The 16,624-nt window shown below is 41.0% G+C and overlaps 1 long non-coding RNA gene across 5 annotated transcripts in view; it reads left to right on the plus strand.

Annotated features, from left to right (window-relative positions):
- The window catches only part of LOC122236683, a 162,035-nt gene that overhangs the window by 23,813 nt on the left and 121,598 nt on the right, over positions 1 to 16,624 (plus strand). For 2 of the 5 annotated variants that reach the window (XR_006214870.1, XR_006214873.1), the window contains one exon: positions 8,048 to 8,200. The exons of the other annotated variants lie outside the window; for them this stretch is intronic. This is a non-coding gene — a long non-coding RNA (uncharacterized LOC122236683). The remainder of the gene's footprint in view (positions 1 to 8,047; positions 8,201 to 16,624) is intronic. 5 annotated transcript variants of the gene reach the window in all.

Raw genomic sequence — 16,624 nt, forward strand, 5'->3', positions numbered from 1 at the left:
TAATTGATCAAAATGCTGGTTCGTGTCTGTTTTTGTGCCAGTACCATACTGTCTTGATGATTATAGCTTTGTAATACAACTTGAGGTCTGGAATTGTGATGCCTCCAGCTTTGGTTTTCTTTTTCAGGGTTGCTTTGGCTATTTGGGGTCTTCTGTGGTTCCATACACATTTTAGAATTGTTTTTTCTAGCCGTGTAGACAATGCTGGTATTATTTTGATAGGGATTGCATTGAATGTGGAGATTGTTTTGGGTAGTATCAACATTTTAACAATATTTGTTCTGACCCATGAGCATGGAATATTCTTCCATTTCTTTGTGTCTTCAACTTCTTTCGTACTTTCATAAGCTTTCTATAGTTTTCAGTGTACAGACCTTTCAACTCTTTGGTTAGGTTTATTTCCAGGTATTTTATTGTTTTGGGTGCACTTATAAATGGGAGAGAATCTTTTATTTCTGTTTTTGCTGCTTCATTTTTGGTGTACAGAAAGGCAACCTATTTCTGTATGTTGATTTTATAAGCTTCAACTTTGTTGAATTCAAGTATCAGTTCTAGCAGCTTTTTGATGGAACCTTTGGGTTTTCCATATAGAGTATCATGTCATCTGAGAAGAGTGAAAGTTTGACTTCTTCCTTACTGATTTTGGATGCCTTTTGTTTCTTTTAGTTACCTGATTGCTGAAGCTAGGACTTCCAACACTGTGTTGAACAACACCAGTGAGAGTGGACATCCCTGTTGTGTTCATTACGTTAGGGGGAAGCTCAGTTTTTCCCTACTGAGGATGATATTAGCTGTAGGTCTTTCATATATGGCCTTTATGATCTTGAGATGTTTCTTTCCCTATTTTCAGGGTTTTTATCAAGAAAGGATGCTGTATTTTGCCAAATGCTTTTTCTACATCTATTGAGAGGACCGTGTGGTTCTTTTCCTTTCTTTTATTAATGTGATATATCACATTGGTTGATTTATAGATACTGAACCACCCCTGTAGCCCAGAAGTAAATCCCACTTGATCATGGTGAATAATTCTTTTAATTTATTCTTGTATTTGGTTTGCTAGTGTCTTGTATTTTTTCATTTATGTGCACCAGGGAGATGGGTCTGTAATTCTCCTTTTTAGTGGGGTCTTTGGTTTTGGAATCAAGGTAATGCTGGCCTTATAGAATGGTTTGGAAGTTTTCCTTCCATTTCTATTTCTTGGAACAGATTTAAAAGAATAGGTATTAACTCTTCTTTAAATGTTTGATAGAATTCCCCCTAGGAAGCCATCCAGCCCTGGACTCTTGTTTTTTGGTAGATTTTTGATTACTGATTCAATTTCTTTACTGGTTATGGGTCTATTCTAATTTTCTACTTCTTCCTGTTTCAGTTAAGGTAGTTTGTGTTTCTAGGAATTTGTCCATTTCTTCCAGATTGCCCAATTTGTTGGCATATAATTGCTGATAATATTCTCTTATTATTGTTTGTATTTCCACAGTGTTGGTTGTGATCTCTCATTCATGATTTTATTTACTTGGGACCTTTCCTTTTTCTTTTTGATAAATATTCATAGAGGTTTATCAATTTTGTTAATTCTTTCAAAGAACCAGCTTCTGGTTTCCTTATAAATTAAGGCGTCTATACACCAAGAAGATCTAACAATTGTAAATATTTATGCCCCAAATGTGAAAGAACCCAAATAAGTCATTTAATCACAAACATAAACTCAATGATAATAATACCATGATAGTAGGGGACTATTAACACCCCACTTACAGCAATGGACAAATCACCTAAGCAGAAAATCAACAAGGAAACAATGGCTTTGAATGACACATTGGACCAGATGGACTTAACATATATATTCAGAACATTTCATCTTAAAGCAGCAGAATACACATTCTTCTTGAGGGCACATGGAACATTCTCCAGAATAGACCACATACTGGGTCACAAATGAGCCTTCAACAAGTTTAAAAGGATATTACACTATGCATATTTTCAGACCATAATGCTATGAAACTTGAAATCAACCACAAGAAAAAAATTTGGAAAGAACACAAATACTTGAAGATTAAAGAACATCCTACTAAAGAATGAATGGGTTGACCAAAAAAATAAGGAAGACATTAAAAAGTACATGGAAGCCAATGTAAATGAAAACACAACAGTTCACAACCTCTGGGATGCAGCAAAGGCAGTCATAAGAGGGAAGTATATAGCAGTCCAGGACTTCGTAAAGAAGGAAGAAAGGTCTCAAACCTAACCAAGCTAGAAAAAGAAAATAAAGCCCAAAACCTGCAGAAGAGGGAAATAATAAAGATTACAGCAGAGATCAATGATACCAAAATAAAAACCTGTATAACAGTGCACATATTTTTTCATTAGCTCCATGTTTATCTTTCACATCAAAGATTTCACTGGTAACATTCTATGTTCTCTAAAGTCACACTCTGCAAACCTTAATGTGCCTCCAGATCATCTGGAGATCTAGTGAAAATGTAGCCTCTGATTCAGTAGGTCTGAGGAGGGACAAGACTCTGCATTTCTCCCAGATCAAGGCAGTTGATGAAGAGAACACACTTGGAGAGCAAGGTTCTCCAGCACAAGGAAGATTTTATTACCATGAAGAATATATAAGCAACATTATTTATGTACTAAGTACTACATCAGTAGGATTTTAAATGGACTTAACTTTTTTCCACCCAAGATGTCCTTGAACTAAACAGACCTCTATTCTCAATTTTTCTCAGATGTAAAGTAGAATATAAGCTCGTGACCACTAGCATTTTAAAATATCTAAACAGTTTGGGGGTGTGGATCAGCTTGCCCTGCTTCTAAAAGCAGGGTTCTGAAGCCAGATCCCATGAAACAAAGCCAACCATTTGGCCAAATAAAGGAGTATCTTCTCTGAAAGAACTTTACTATAAAATTTGGATTCGAAGCTTAATTTGAAATAAACTACCCTCCTCTTTCTTTCTCATCCTAATACTTCCTAATGTTCTATTCAGGTTCTCCCTGCCTGCCTTGGAGGAGGCTAATAGTAGTGACCCTTTAAATTTTAGTATCGTGAGCAACACCATGTTTTGAATACCACCTGAATATGATCCATTTTAGGCTTAGCTACTTTAAAAAAAATGGCTTACAGAGGAGAAAACTGGCAGATACTCTGTGGTCAGGTGATCAAGGTCTGCATTGCCAGTGAGAAATCACATCAATAGCCTCAACCACTGGATATGATATAACTAGAAAGACACTTTACTTTGTAGCCTTTCTTCTCAAAAGCCCATAACCCCAGGGTAATCCTGAGAAAACCAGCACACAAAGCTGAAATGAGGGACGTTCTACAAAATATCTGACCAATAATCCTCAAAAGTGTGAAGGTTATTACAAAGACTGAAAAAGTGCCACAAGATAGTGGAAATTAAGAAGGAGACATGCTGACCTAATGCAGTGTGGTTCCTGGTTTCAATCTTGGAACAGGAAGAGGACATAATATGGGAAAACTGGTGAAATGTGATTTAAGTTTAGAGTTCACTGTGATGTAGCAATGCTGGTTTTGGACTTCAGACAAATGTACCATAGTAATGTGCAAACATTGGGTGAGGGGTATATGGGAACTCCCTGTACTAATTTTGCAACGTTTCTGTCAATCTAAAGTTATTCCCAAATGCAAAGTTTATTAAAAACGGCATTGAAGGCAGGATTAGGGGAGAACAACACCTAAGGGACTACTAGAACATCCTCTGTAAAGCATATTTCATGGCATTTTTTTCCCTGTGTGTGTGTGGGGAGGGGGATGGCGGGGGTAGGATATTGTGCAGGAGTGTATATTTTGCTAGTGACCTATGGAGAAAATAACACAAAAATCAGACTACTTCTGGTTCAAAAGAAAAGCAAAAGAACACCTCAGTGTCCTTAAAAAAAAAAAAAAGTCCTTAGTCATGAAAGTTAGCTCAGATGCTCAGCTGACATGTACCAAATTGCTCTGAAAGAAAGCAAAGTCTAGAGGAACTGTTGAAAAATCTGTCGAGTGACTAATCCCAAGTTGGATCCCAGTGGAGGAAATTGGAGAGATCCATTAGGCAGACGAGGCTGTCCATTTCCTCAGAATTATCGACCGTGGTGATGCCCTTGCTCTGTGCGCATGTGCCACCGGAGAAGCTCCCCAGCCAGAATCAAGTTAAGTGGAAACATCACAATCAATAAAAGACACTCTATTTTCCATTTGCTCATTGTTTTTTAAGGGCTTATTTTGTAACAGCACGAGAAGGATTCAATTCAATATCAATTCACCTTCTGGGTGGGAGAGGACTCCAGATATTGACTTTTAGTCCCTGACAAAATTTGTGACAAGGTTCCGTTTGCTAACATTCTGACCAAAGTGCAAACCTCAGCCATTGGAGGAACCAGGATAAGCAGATGTTCAGCATCACTTCATGATACTGGAACCTCTTTCAATGCATCAACAAAGTCCACAACAAATGTCAATTGCACACCTACTGGCTGCTGAGCCAGCCAGCCAAGCACTTCTCATGGTTTTCAGTGAGTTGCCAAGAGTTGCTCCAGTCTGGGCTTTGCTTCTTCCATATTAAATAGGAGCTAAATGAGTCGTCTTCCAGGTGTTTATACCATTCTATGTTTGTATTCAAGGGTGACTTAAATGATACTGTTTAAAGCAATGTTGGACCCTTACATTGACCTTAGGTATTTTACTTTGTGGAATTGCAGTTTTTGAGTTTGTGTTGGTGATGGTGGTGGTAGTGATGATAATGGGTTAGACTCGCCATAGACCGATTTTTTTCATATTCTTTCCCCACTCATGCCCCTGCCCCCAAGTGAAAATTACTAGGATTAACCAAGGATGTGGTTCTGTATATATTTAATACAATTTAATAATAGAACAAATTATTTTCAAAGATGGCTGTGATCATTCCTCCCACGAATGTATGCATACACACCTCTGCAACATGACTTTGCAGCTCTTTCCATTAAGAGAGAAAATCTATTTCTTTACCCCCAGAATCTGATTTGACTTGCTTTGGCCAGTGGGATATTTGCCAGTGTGGTATGGGAGGCTTGAAAATGTGCACTTACTGGGGCTTGTTTTCTCTTGATTCCAAGAATCCTGCCCTCATATGAGCAAGCCAGGGCTAGCCTCCTGGAGGAGGAGAGGCCACAAAGACAGAGGCCCTGCCTGTCTCACCCATCCCAGTGATGGCGTCAGACAAGGGAGCGAGGTCCTCCTAGGCCACATGGCTTCAGCCAAGCCAATTCAGAGCAGCAGCACTGCCAAAGTAACTCACAACAGTGATAAATACTGTAAGCTATGTTTTGGAGTGCCTTGCTACATAGCAAAAGCTAACTCCTACAGTATATATTCTTTGTTAGAATGGTTTAGTTTTCTCATTTATAGTAAGTCTTTAGAGGCTCAAACCCTAATTCAGAGCAAATATCTTGCCCTCAGAATCTGCCTCTACCTGGGAGACAGAATTAATTGCTCTTGATAATTCTGTGCCACTCTGTTAAAACATGTGGCAATTATGTCATACCTTTATTGTCCACATCTGTGTTTCCCTCTGACTAAGCTCTAAATGGAAAAGTTTGTACACCTTTGGGCATGGCCCCAGTCTTCAGTATGGTAGACACTGGAATATTAATAAATGTAGAAAAGTTCTAAGAAAATGATTTCTTAGTGACTTCTTTGTGCTGGGATCAAGCAGTGTATTCCACCTGCTTGAGTTTTGGCTAACCCAAGAAATAAGACTGAGGAGATGGAAAATAAAGATTATAGTATCTACTCCTGATAAAACCTAGGTAGAAGACATGGTTTATCTGTCATCCAGTGCTGGCAAATACTCAATTCCAGAATTAACCAAATGGGACCCACTCAGGTATAGGCTGTACTATATGAAACTCCATTTGAGTGGAATCTGGAAAGACACTCTTTTTATCCCTCCCCTACTGTAGAGTTGACCCCACTCTCTCCATGACCCCATTGTACATATGTCTGTTTTGGTGTTCACAGATCTTCCTGGCAGTCTTAATAAATTACCAGCACATCTCTCCCCCAAACCAAGATTACAATCTCTTTGGCTCAAGGCCTGGCATGTTAGTTATTTCTGTATCATTTGTGTCTGGTGGAGATCTAGGCACAGAGTACTTAGTAAATACTTGTTGAAAGACTAAGCTTTGTAATTGTGACTCTGGAGATAGTTTGACTTCTCCTTTCTCAGTTCATTGGCATTGAAATAATCACAATTAGGACATGGCATATGTCACATAGGACACATAACAGCTTATGGACAAAAGGGGAAATCAAAGCTGTATATGACGCTAATTTTAATAGGCACATGCTCACTTAAGGAGAACAATTAGAACTCACTGCAGTAATAAGCAATGATGTACTATTTGTGGACTAAACCACCCCTCATATTTGCAGTGTTTTTTAGAGACTTAAAGATGATGTGACTATGACATGTTCTAAACACTGAATATGGTGTTGTTAACCAACTTTTTGTTCTTCGTATTTTTATTAACTTTTAAAGGCTAAATGCCTTTGAAGATGTTTGTGTAACAAACATTGTCTGATTCTGGTGGGGTGTATGGTACTTGATAAAAATACAGATTCCTGATCTCCATTTCCAGCATCATTTGATTGGAGACGTCCGGATAGAGACCAGTGTTGTGTGTTTAACAGCTAACTAGGTGACTGATTCAGGGATTCTATTGGCCATCTCCTGAATAAGGGATCTTTAGGTTGAAAGGAAGAGAGATCTGCTCAATGAGTTGAAGTTCAAAGGTCCTTTTTCTTTTGTAAGGATACAGAGATCTCCCAGGAACCCAGTGGCTGTCACACAATCAGACTTCTGCAAGGTCCAGCCCCAGGGCAGCTCCAGGGACTGGCTTGCTCTCCACCTCTGAGTCTTCATATCTGATCCTTTCTCACTCTCAATCAGCTGTCTTTCAGTCCTTGGTCCTTAGGACGTGGGCATGTGCTGCCACTGACTGTGTCCCAGCTCTTCCCCTAGATTCCTCACAACCACCTGTGTCTTTTGTTTCAAATTCCTGAGAGGCAATCTGATCAGTTCAATGCATCCTCTGGAGACCTGGTACCCAAGTCAAAGGTCAGGAAAACCTCTGAGAATTCATTTCTATTCAAGGATTTCCTTGTCCAGGCAGCTGGGGGCTGGCAGTGGAAAGGAAGGTTTTGAAGAAGACCGTGGCAGGGAGGCTGAAGGCGCACTGGCAAAAAGTCTGTTATTAACACAAACGCCTTCTCACCATTTTCAGTATCTGACTTTGTGACCAGTGATAAAATAGGGAGTAAATTTGTCTCCACGAAAGACCTTTATCTTCAGGGATATTAGCCATACAGTAGGGGATATGTAACACTGCTGTGGAGTGTGGTGTTTTAATAATGCAAATATCCAAAAGGGGGAGTTCTAAGATGTTTGGATAGTGAAGAACTTCTAGAACCCAAAGGCTAGGAAATAGAAGATAATCAACTTGGAAAGGCCTTCTATTCCTTTGAGTCAAACTTTGAGTACTCATTTTGCCTTTGTACTCCTGGGCATTGATTGCATTAAACCCCATCTTGCTAGTTAGAGTTTTCTATGTTAGGGTGACTTTATTTACTTATCAGAGTCGGTAGGTGTTTGAGTTACTTGATGGAAATTTACCTTGATGAACTCATTTTGCATGTTAGAAGTAAAGAAAACCTCATACTCAGAACTGATCTCCTCGGCAAAATATTAAGGAGCTTGTGTATGTGCACTCTGCCTCCCCACCCCCACAGCCACCCTCCCTGTGTGTGTGTGGGGGGGGGGGGGTGGGTGGGTGCATGCGCACACGTGTGTAAATAAGAAAAGGTTAAAAAAAAAAATTGGAGTCGAAAACCAAATTATTTTCCTGAAATGTGTAAACTTCCCCCAGGTTAGAAAGATTTCATTTTGGACAATGCAATGAAACTTAAGTAATCATCTAAGTTGTGCGTCTGTATGTTTGACAGCAGAGCCTTCAAAATATTTTGATATGCAACCTTTCTTCTTTTCCTTTGTGTTGTCAGACAACATGCCAGCTGTCAGACGGAGGGAAGCAAGAAACTTTGGCATCACTATTCCTGCCACCTTCACCATGGAGTTCCTATAAATAGCATAATAGGATAAACCAGCCTCAGAGGGAGAGCAGCAGGTGGCACTCGTTGTATCCAGAGCTGAAGGTGTAAATGAATTTCAATGCCCTTTTGATACCCCAAACAACAATAAGATTATAAAGAATGAAGCTTTTGTTAGAGAGCCCAATATTTGAAGTAAATAATAATGATGATGATACTTTTCATTATCTGGCAGCTTTTCCCTTTGAAAGAGTTTTCAAAGAAGAAAGCGTCCTGTTTTCAGAACAGCCAGTGTCCCCTCTTATCTCTCTAAAGAGTCTCTCTGAACCCCCTCTTTTAAGAAAGGGGAGGTGATACTGATCTGAGCCAGGTGGTAGGTGGAGGGAATTAAGTCTGTTGTTGAAATGTTACTATAAAACACATCTTGCTGTAATTACCAGAAAAGGAAATCATGGTGGCCTTCATCAGGAATGTTCTTTGTTGTCACCCTATTTCTCAGCTTTGGCTTCTGTCCATTCCTTGTCATTTCAGATTTACCACTACTTTTTAGAGCCCGTTTACAGTTCCGTCTCCTTTTCTTTCTGCCCTGATTGCTCCATTTTGAAGAAATCTGCTTTCTGACCACATAGCATGAAGAGAAACAAAACTTGTCACATGGTTTGGCATCTGTATCCTCCTCTAGCTGTGTCTGACTTGGCCTCCAATGTGGTCTCATGGTGTCCAACACATTTCTGGATTCACAGTGGCCACATTCTCCTTTAATCACAGTCTACACAACCAGGGAACACCATACTGGGATCAAAAGAGGAATGGGCGATGATGATGAAAGTTTAGCCCTTCTGACCTTGTGACCTCTTTCTCACCTTCTGTCTTTACCTGTGTCTTTTCAGCTTCCAACTATGGCTCTTCTCTCTCTCTGTCTGGTCCACACTTACTCCTCCAGCGGCTGGCAGGTTCAGCAAACTCCATGTGGTCAGCTCCACTCTTCCCCCAGCTGTAGCTGTGCAAACTCCTTTGACTCCTGGTTCCTCTGGGTGACTGTTCTGCCTTAGCCACCATGAGGAGGAATGGACCACAGGTGCTCAGTTGTAAATAATTAACCTTATGCCTTGCAATCGACTAAAATCAAGCCACACTTTATATTAGAGGCACAGCTGTACATAATCTGACCCTCGGCTTCTCTAGACTTTATCCTCCTTTCTCTCTCTTCCCTCACCAAATTCTGGCCTTTGTGCCCCTTGAAGCTTCAGGACCCTTTCACTCCTCTTCTGTCTGGAGTGCTTGCCCTACAGCTGGTCCAGCTGTTGCTCATCTTCTCAGCTCACCCTTCCTAAACTTGACATCCAATTACTCTCTCCGCCTATTTTCACTTCCTTCACAGCAATACATAACTATCCATAATTCCCATTTGTTAATTTGCTTACCATAGATCTTCTCCCATCAAACGAATGTAAACTCTATGACAGCAGGGGCTTTATATTTTCTATCACCATGAAGCCACTTAATATAGAGAATGCTTAATGATGAGTGTTGGCATGGATGTGGAAGGAATGAGAACACAGAGAAAGTTCTTTAGTAATGTCTGTTCTCTGTGTGCTTTCTTTCACTTCAGGGACCATACTCTATTGTTACATACAGTTTGGCACCTAATTGAAAACTGAATTGTTAATGTCACAGATGCCAAGTTGTCTTAGTGAGCTGTGGCTGGAGATCCATATCAACCCTTGGTTAATCACCCGTTGTTACTCACATTTGAATAGAGTGACGCCAATGTCTAGTTGATCGTTTGCTGAATCTACCACGTGGATGAGACCGTAGTGCTATCTCTACTGTGTGGAGATAATATGCCACCAGCAGCTGTGTCTGCTAAGGCCTATTCAGTGTTCAAAGTGGGTTCTTCCCAGTAGGCCTTGTTGATATGTACATCAAAACCGACATCTGGGAAGATGAAGTAATACCAATTACCTGCATTTCACAACAAGCCAACCAAAGTTCAGAGCCTCAACTGCAAAGTTGTTGAAATAAAAAATAAATGAACAGACGTGCTGGTTGTAAAATCCAATTTTATGTAATTCCTGCTGTACCACTGTCTTTCTCTTGGTCCTCTGCATTTTTCTAGTTTCTTCTGTTCTCTACAATTAGTGTACCTGCATGAAAGTTCTATGACCCACAGAAGGTGGGCTCCACAGCAACATAAACCAGTGTCTTTTGTGAATTCCCTTAAAACGTGTTCCTGGGAGAGTGCTGGAGGAAGTCCCCTTAATACTAGGGTGGGGTCTGCAAATTTTTTGGCAAAGAGCCCTATGGTAATTTTAGACTTTGCAGGCAAAAAGGCAAGATCTGGGATCTTACATAATACTTACATGATAAGAGATGAATTTCTGCAATTTTTTTTCAACAATGTGAAAATGTAAAATCTTCTTAGCTCATAGACCATATGGAAACAGCCCAATTGGACCTGAGGGCTACAGTTTGAGGGCTTCTCCAGGGGAAGAACAGAAATATTAGCCCATGACTCCTAAACCAACACCACTCCTAAACTCCTTGACCTTGCCTTGAGCCACAAACCTGGCTCCTTTTTCGGGTGTGCTCACTTCCATACTTGTGTCCTGGGAGCCCCTTCTGAATTCTGTAACATCTGTGGAAAGTTGGGAGAGACCCTATCTTTTAACTTGGCCACAGGGGATTTATTTTCTCACTGGAACCTCATGGGGGTGGGGGGGGGAGTGTCGCTGGTCTGTTGGGGACAGGAGCCTTGTTACAGCGTTTGCTATCTGGCTTTCTTTCTCACTTACTCTTTTCAGACCTCTCACAGAAGCCTTTCTGCTCATTCAGTTCTCTGGAACACATGACTTAACTGAACCCTCATTAGACTTGTTTACTGAAAATCTAGCAATGCACAAAACTTTGTCTTTCGAGCAGTGCTGTACTGACAGGACTACCATGGCAAATGGAATTAGGCCTATTTAGAGTTCTGTTTCTCTATATGTATAGGTAAAGAACCTCACTTTTAACTGAAGTGGGCAGTAGTTAGGATAGAACTTTAAGAACTCCCTAACAAACAATTTAAGACTGGGTCATGCCTTAAACCATATTTTGGCTATAACATGTTTCACTTCAATGAAAATTCTTTCCAGTGCATTTTTTCTTTTTCTGTGTGTGCGTGTGTGTGAGAATCTTTTTTTAAAATTTTTTTAACGTTTGTTTATTTTTGAGAGAAACAGAACGTGAGTGGGGGAGGGGCAGAGAGAGGGGGAGACACAGAATCCGAAGCAGGCTCCAGGCTCCAAGCTGTCAGCACAGAGCCCAATGCAAGGCTTGAACTCACGAACTGTGAGATCATGACCTGAGCTGAAGTCGGACGCTCAACCGACTGAGCCACCCAGGCACTCCAAGAGAGAGAGAATCTTAAGCAGGTTCAGTGCCCATTGAGGAGCCTGATAAAGGACTCCATCTCATGACCGTGAGCTCATGACCTGAATGGAAATCAAGAGTTGGACACTTAACCGACTGAGCCACCCAGGCACCCCTTCCCAGGGGTTTTTAATAGGACTTTAAACACCATCCAGAGTTGGAGGCACAGAGTCAGGATCTTCCCAGATGAAGCCAAAGCAGAGCTCTTTTCCCAAATACAGTTAACCCTTGAATAATACCCACCCCACCCCCACCACCGCCAAAACTTCACTAACTTTTGACTCTCGCAAAACGTAACTCCTGATAGTCTACTGTTGACCAGAATTCTTACTAATAAACATTCAATTTATACATATTTTGTACTGTATATGTATTATATACTGTATTCTTACAATAAAGTAAGTTAGAGAAGAGAAAATGTTAAGGTCATAAGGAAGAGAAAATACATTTATAGTACTGTATGGTATTAAAATATATGCATGTGTAAGTGGGCCTGTGTTGTTTAAAACCTGTTGTTCAAAGGTAACTGTACTCCATTTTACTGCCTCCTTCTCAGGATGTGGATGTTTCCACTTCCTGACACCTTGCAGTTGTGGTCTCTGACTTGCTTTGGATGATAAAATTTGAGAGGAGGTAGCATGTGTCTCATCTAGGTGGAAATACTTAACTGCCAGAGCAAGGGATTTTTTTTTTAAACCCAGCTACAGGGAACATGGAAACCCAGTGGGTAAACAGTCCTCCATCAAACTGTACAGAGTATGCAGTACAAGCAAGAAGTAGACCTACATCTTTTTAAGTCACCAAGATTTGGGATTTTGCTCTTATTGCTGCACAACTCAGCCCATCCTGACTGCTATCCTCGGTCTAGCCCAAAAGCATGAGAGTAGAAGAAAAAATCTGTCCAGCTGGTTGTTTGGAAGAATCACTGATAATAGTGGTTTCTAGTTAGGCTATTCTGGATACAACTGTCCTGTGCACCATGCATGTTGAGCTGGAGCCATGGGCAGTTGCGTATCTTTGAGTAGGAAATCAAACCTCTATCACAGAGAGGGAAAACTGCACTGGCTGAAAATAAAATCTAGGTAGTGGGGTGAATCCCATTGCATTGTGTTCTGAAAACATTTATTGAGTGCTTCTGTGTGCAAGACACTGTTGGAACCTCAGACTGCTTTATCAGTTTCTGAAGGAGAACTGCAAGTATTTTCTTTCTTACTTGTTTTCCTTGTGGTCAAGCAATTAGTTAAGGCACCTAATTAGCAGCTATTGTACCTCTGTGCAGACAATTTACAAGTCTGTTCTCCAAAAGGGGAAATGTTAATGAGAAGAGAATCCTGTGGCTGAACTCTGGAGGGGACAACTGTCTCCCTTCATTGTATTCACTGGGCAACTTCCTTCCTTCAGTGTGCTGAACTCAGTCTGAAAAAGCCTCCAGCTACTCACGTGACACAGGGTTTATTTTTACCTCCTCAGATTGAAACCCTATTGCTAGTTTAGTGAGCCCTCTTGACCAGCATGAGCAGGTAATGTGAAAAATCAAAACTGACAGCATATTTAAATCACACCCCTAACCCACATTGGGTATGTGTACATCTCATGGTACCATTTAAATCCCCAGATGAAAAAGCAAGGGACATTATTACAATTGCTGGAGGATGGGTCCTGAAGGTAGAACTTTCCAACTACTAAGGACCAAGGATTGGGCAGTCTATGTTTAAGTTGCAAGGGGTGGGGTGGGGGGGGGGGACATTTAGCCACTGACCATTTAAGAAACCTGGAGAAGCCACAAACTATTAAGGTATATGTTCTTATTTTTGTCCAACACACACCTATAGCTACTATAGAATTTCCAGTCCTAAGCAAGATCAGTAGGGAATCATCTTTTTCTCCTCTTGGTGCAAAATAACCAGTTTTATTCAGGAAGTATTTTTGTGAATTGCCATTAAACACTTTGTTAGTTGAATAAGGAAATGGCAAGCTCATAAACAAGTGTTTTTTTCAACCCAAGTGTTGATGATATTACTTTTGCTTCTGGATTTTCTTGAGTTATACTCTGCCTATATGTAAAATGGAAAAGAACCTTGTGAATTTTGAATCCTAAATATTTCTGTGTATGGGAAGGGGAAGTAGAAATCTAACAAGGGAGGCAAATCAGAGGCTCTTGTGAGGAGGAGGAAAGAATAAGCATTCCCATGTTGGCAGGACTTTGAGAATTTGCCTTTTCTGTCCAAAACCAATATCTGAGTCATGATGTCAATACTTTTGAGACTAGAAGCAAATATTGAGTATTAGAAATAGAGAACTTCCTTTTTGTTAAAGGGGCAAGGAAGCACCCTTTGACTTATCAAAATTCCTTCCACAGTTAAAGATGCTCAGAGAATAGAACACTCAATTTTGAGCAATCTTCATAAGGTAGGATAATGGGAGATTTGCTTCACATACAAAGCTTTGTATATCTTCCAATAAGTGCACTTAGTTCCTCCAGCATTGATCAGTGAGGCTGTGGGTCTCCGAGTTCTGTATGGAATGTGGCTTCAAATTCTCTTGACTTCTGATTCTACCCTGGCTGCAACGACCTGTTCACACAGGCTTCAGGCAGCTTTCTGCAGGTAGAAATAAACAGCATCTTGCTTGGGTGTGTATCCCAGGCCTCCTGAATTTGTTTCAGGAATTCCCTGACATCATGGCCCAGTGGCACTGTCAGAGCTGTTTGGCAGGTTTGCAGGTGCATCCTAGAAGCCTAGGAATTAATGATCCTTTGGGAAACTCTTGGCCAATGGGAGTTGAGAGTTGAGGAATAAATGCTTTCTCTTTCTCTTCTCATCCCCTAGGGTAACCACTTTTAAGGCACATTTGATAAGGCTTCTAAGAAGGTCTTAAGGGATCTAGCATTGCAGTGTCTACAGTGCGGGCCAGATTGATAGCATGTTTTTGTGTTGCACCCCCCCTCCCCTCCGCCCATTCCTGTCTCAGTCCTATAGTCCCTCCCTCCTGCCCAGGCATCCTTTGTCAAAGAAACCACTTGCATACAAAGTTTGTCTCAGGCTCTCTTGAAAAAGCCTGTCCTAAACACATTCTATTCTTAACCCTCCACCCCTCCCCCGCCCACCACCATCCTCTGCCTAAGTGTGTAATTTCAGACTAAATTCAGTCTTACTGCTGTTGGGACATTATTAGTGAATATGAAAGATCCCACTTTTACATTTCCAATATGGTTTTAGCACCAGGGGCCAGTGGACAGAAATGATCCCATTAAAATGGCCAATGACCTATTTTTTTTTTCCTTTTGATATAGGAGAGGTTCTTCTTATGTGTGTTTCTAGCTCCCTGTATTGCTCCTTTGTGAGCCTCATTATAAAACCTTGACCTTCAGGAAAGAAATTAAAGGATAGGGACATTTCATGGTACTCGTGTTCATTCTCTGGATGCTTTTTGATCTTTGCAAAGTATAAACAGTCTGGGGAGAGTGCTGATGAGGCCAGTGCTGTAGCCTTGATCCTGGCATGAGCTGATTAGCCTTGCATGGCAGAAAACCATCACGTAGGCTGAAGGTACATTCTGAATTCTGGTGGAACATGGTGTGTCTGCTCTTGGCCACCCAGGGTAGCAGATGACAATGTGCATTTCACCCTCCCTCCCAAACACGAAACACAACCTCCCTGTGACAGTGATTCGGATGTGCAGTGTTGCCCGTGATGAGACGAACACGTTGATGTAATGGGGCATTTATAGGTGGCTGAGCAGGGCTCAGATAGGACTCGTGTAGGCAGTGCCCTGAAGTTAGGAGTGGGAGGGCAGGAAACCATCAGAACTGTTTGCAGAGGAGACCAGGGACTTGGGCAGATGCTGGATGTGAGCAGCGTGGCTTCAAGGCACACAACCTAGGTGTGGTTCTCCTCTAGCAGGGAGCCGAGGAGGGGCTGGGTTCCCCACTCCCCGTGGCATCTCTGAGGCATCGGTGGGATTGGTTCCATGCTGAGATGGCACAACCACGTAGCCGTGGGCATTTGTGCATATGTGGAAGGGGATGGGGACAATGCTAAGAGAATCAGAGTCAGCCAAGCTGCCAAGTGCTCTTAAAACTGTGCTTACGGTGCACTCACTATGGTACTTTCTTTCTTGTCCCAAATGAGTTGACTCTGCAGCCATGTTTCTAATGGCAGTGGGTCATCTGGCAACTCAGGAAGCTGCTGTTGTCTCTGAATTTCAAAGAATGCCTGGTGACCCCCAGGAGGGCCGCAGCTTGGCAGAGACTTTGCTAAGGGTAGAATTCGTTCTCCAGGGTAAAGCATGTTTGAGTTTAATTTTGTGTTCTAGGAATGTGGAGTGGTTTTTACTTTTGAGGTGAAATTCATATAGCTTACAATGAACCATTTTAATGTATACAAGCAGTGGCATTTAGTGTATTTACAATGTTGAGCTACCTGCTTGCAAAATATTTTCATCACCCCCAAATAAGACCCTGCAGGAATGTCATAATGTGGTTTTAATACCTGACTATGATGATAATTGCTTTTTTATGAGGAGCCAAAAAAAGTTCTAAGAACAAATATATACTCCTTGTTAATTTTATTCTATTTTTTAATGACATAACTTTATTTTTGTTCCTTCCAATTTATAGATGCAATGTATTTTCAATTCAGGAAACTAAAAAAATAATTGTGAAAATCATAAGGCAAAAGAATACCCAGACACCATATGAAGAAGGTAGAAGACTAGTTGGGACAAAGTTCTAGCAAAACCTTTTGCTAAGTTTACATGCTCTGCTCTATAGCCCATGTCTGGATCAAGACAAAGAGTCATGGATGAGAATTCCCTGAAAGAATTTGGACAATGTGTCTTCCTGAAAGTCCCATGTGATTTTTGCCCTTCTTCTTCTGGTATGCTTGAGAATTATTGGTTACACAGCAGGAGTGGTTTACAATCAAGTCAGACTAGAGGTAAAAATCCAAGCCCTGCTGCTTACTAGCTATGTGACTTTGGCAAGATGGGTAACATTTTTGTGATCCTTGATTTTCTTATCTGTAAAATGGGGTTGGTATCTGCCTCGTGAGTTTATTGTGAAAGGTAAATGCCTGGCACATAGTGCTGAGAAAATGAAAATGTTTTAAAAAGAGA

Source organism: Panthera tigris, chromosome A2, assembly GCF_018350195.1.
Source record: "Panthera tigris isolate Pti1 chromosome A2, P.tigris_Pti1_mat1.1, whole genome shotgun sequence".
In the NCBI taxonomy this organism is placed as follows: Eukaryota; Metazoa; Chordata; class Mammalia; order Carnivora; family Felidae; genus Panthera; species Panthera tigris.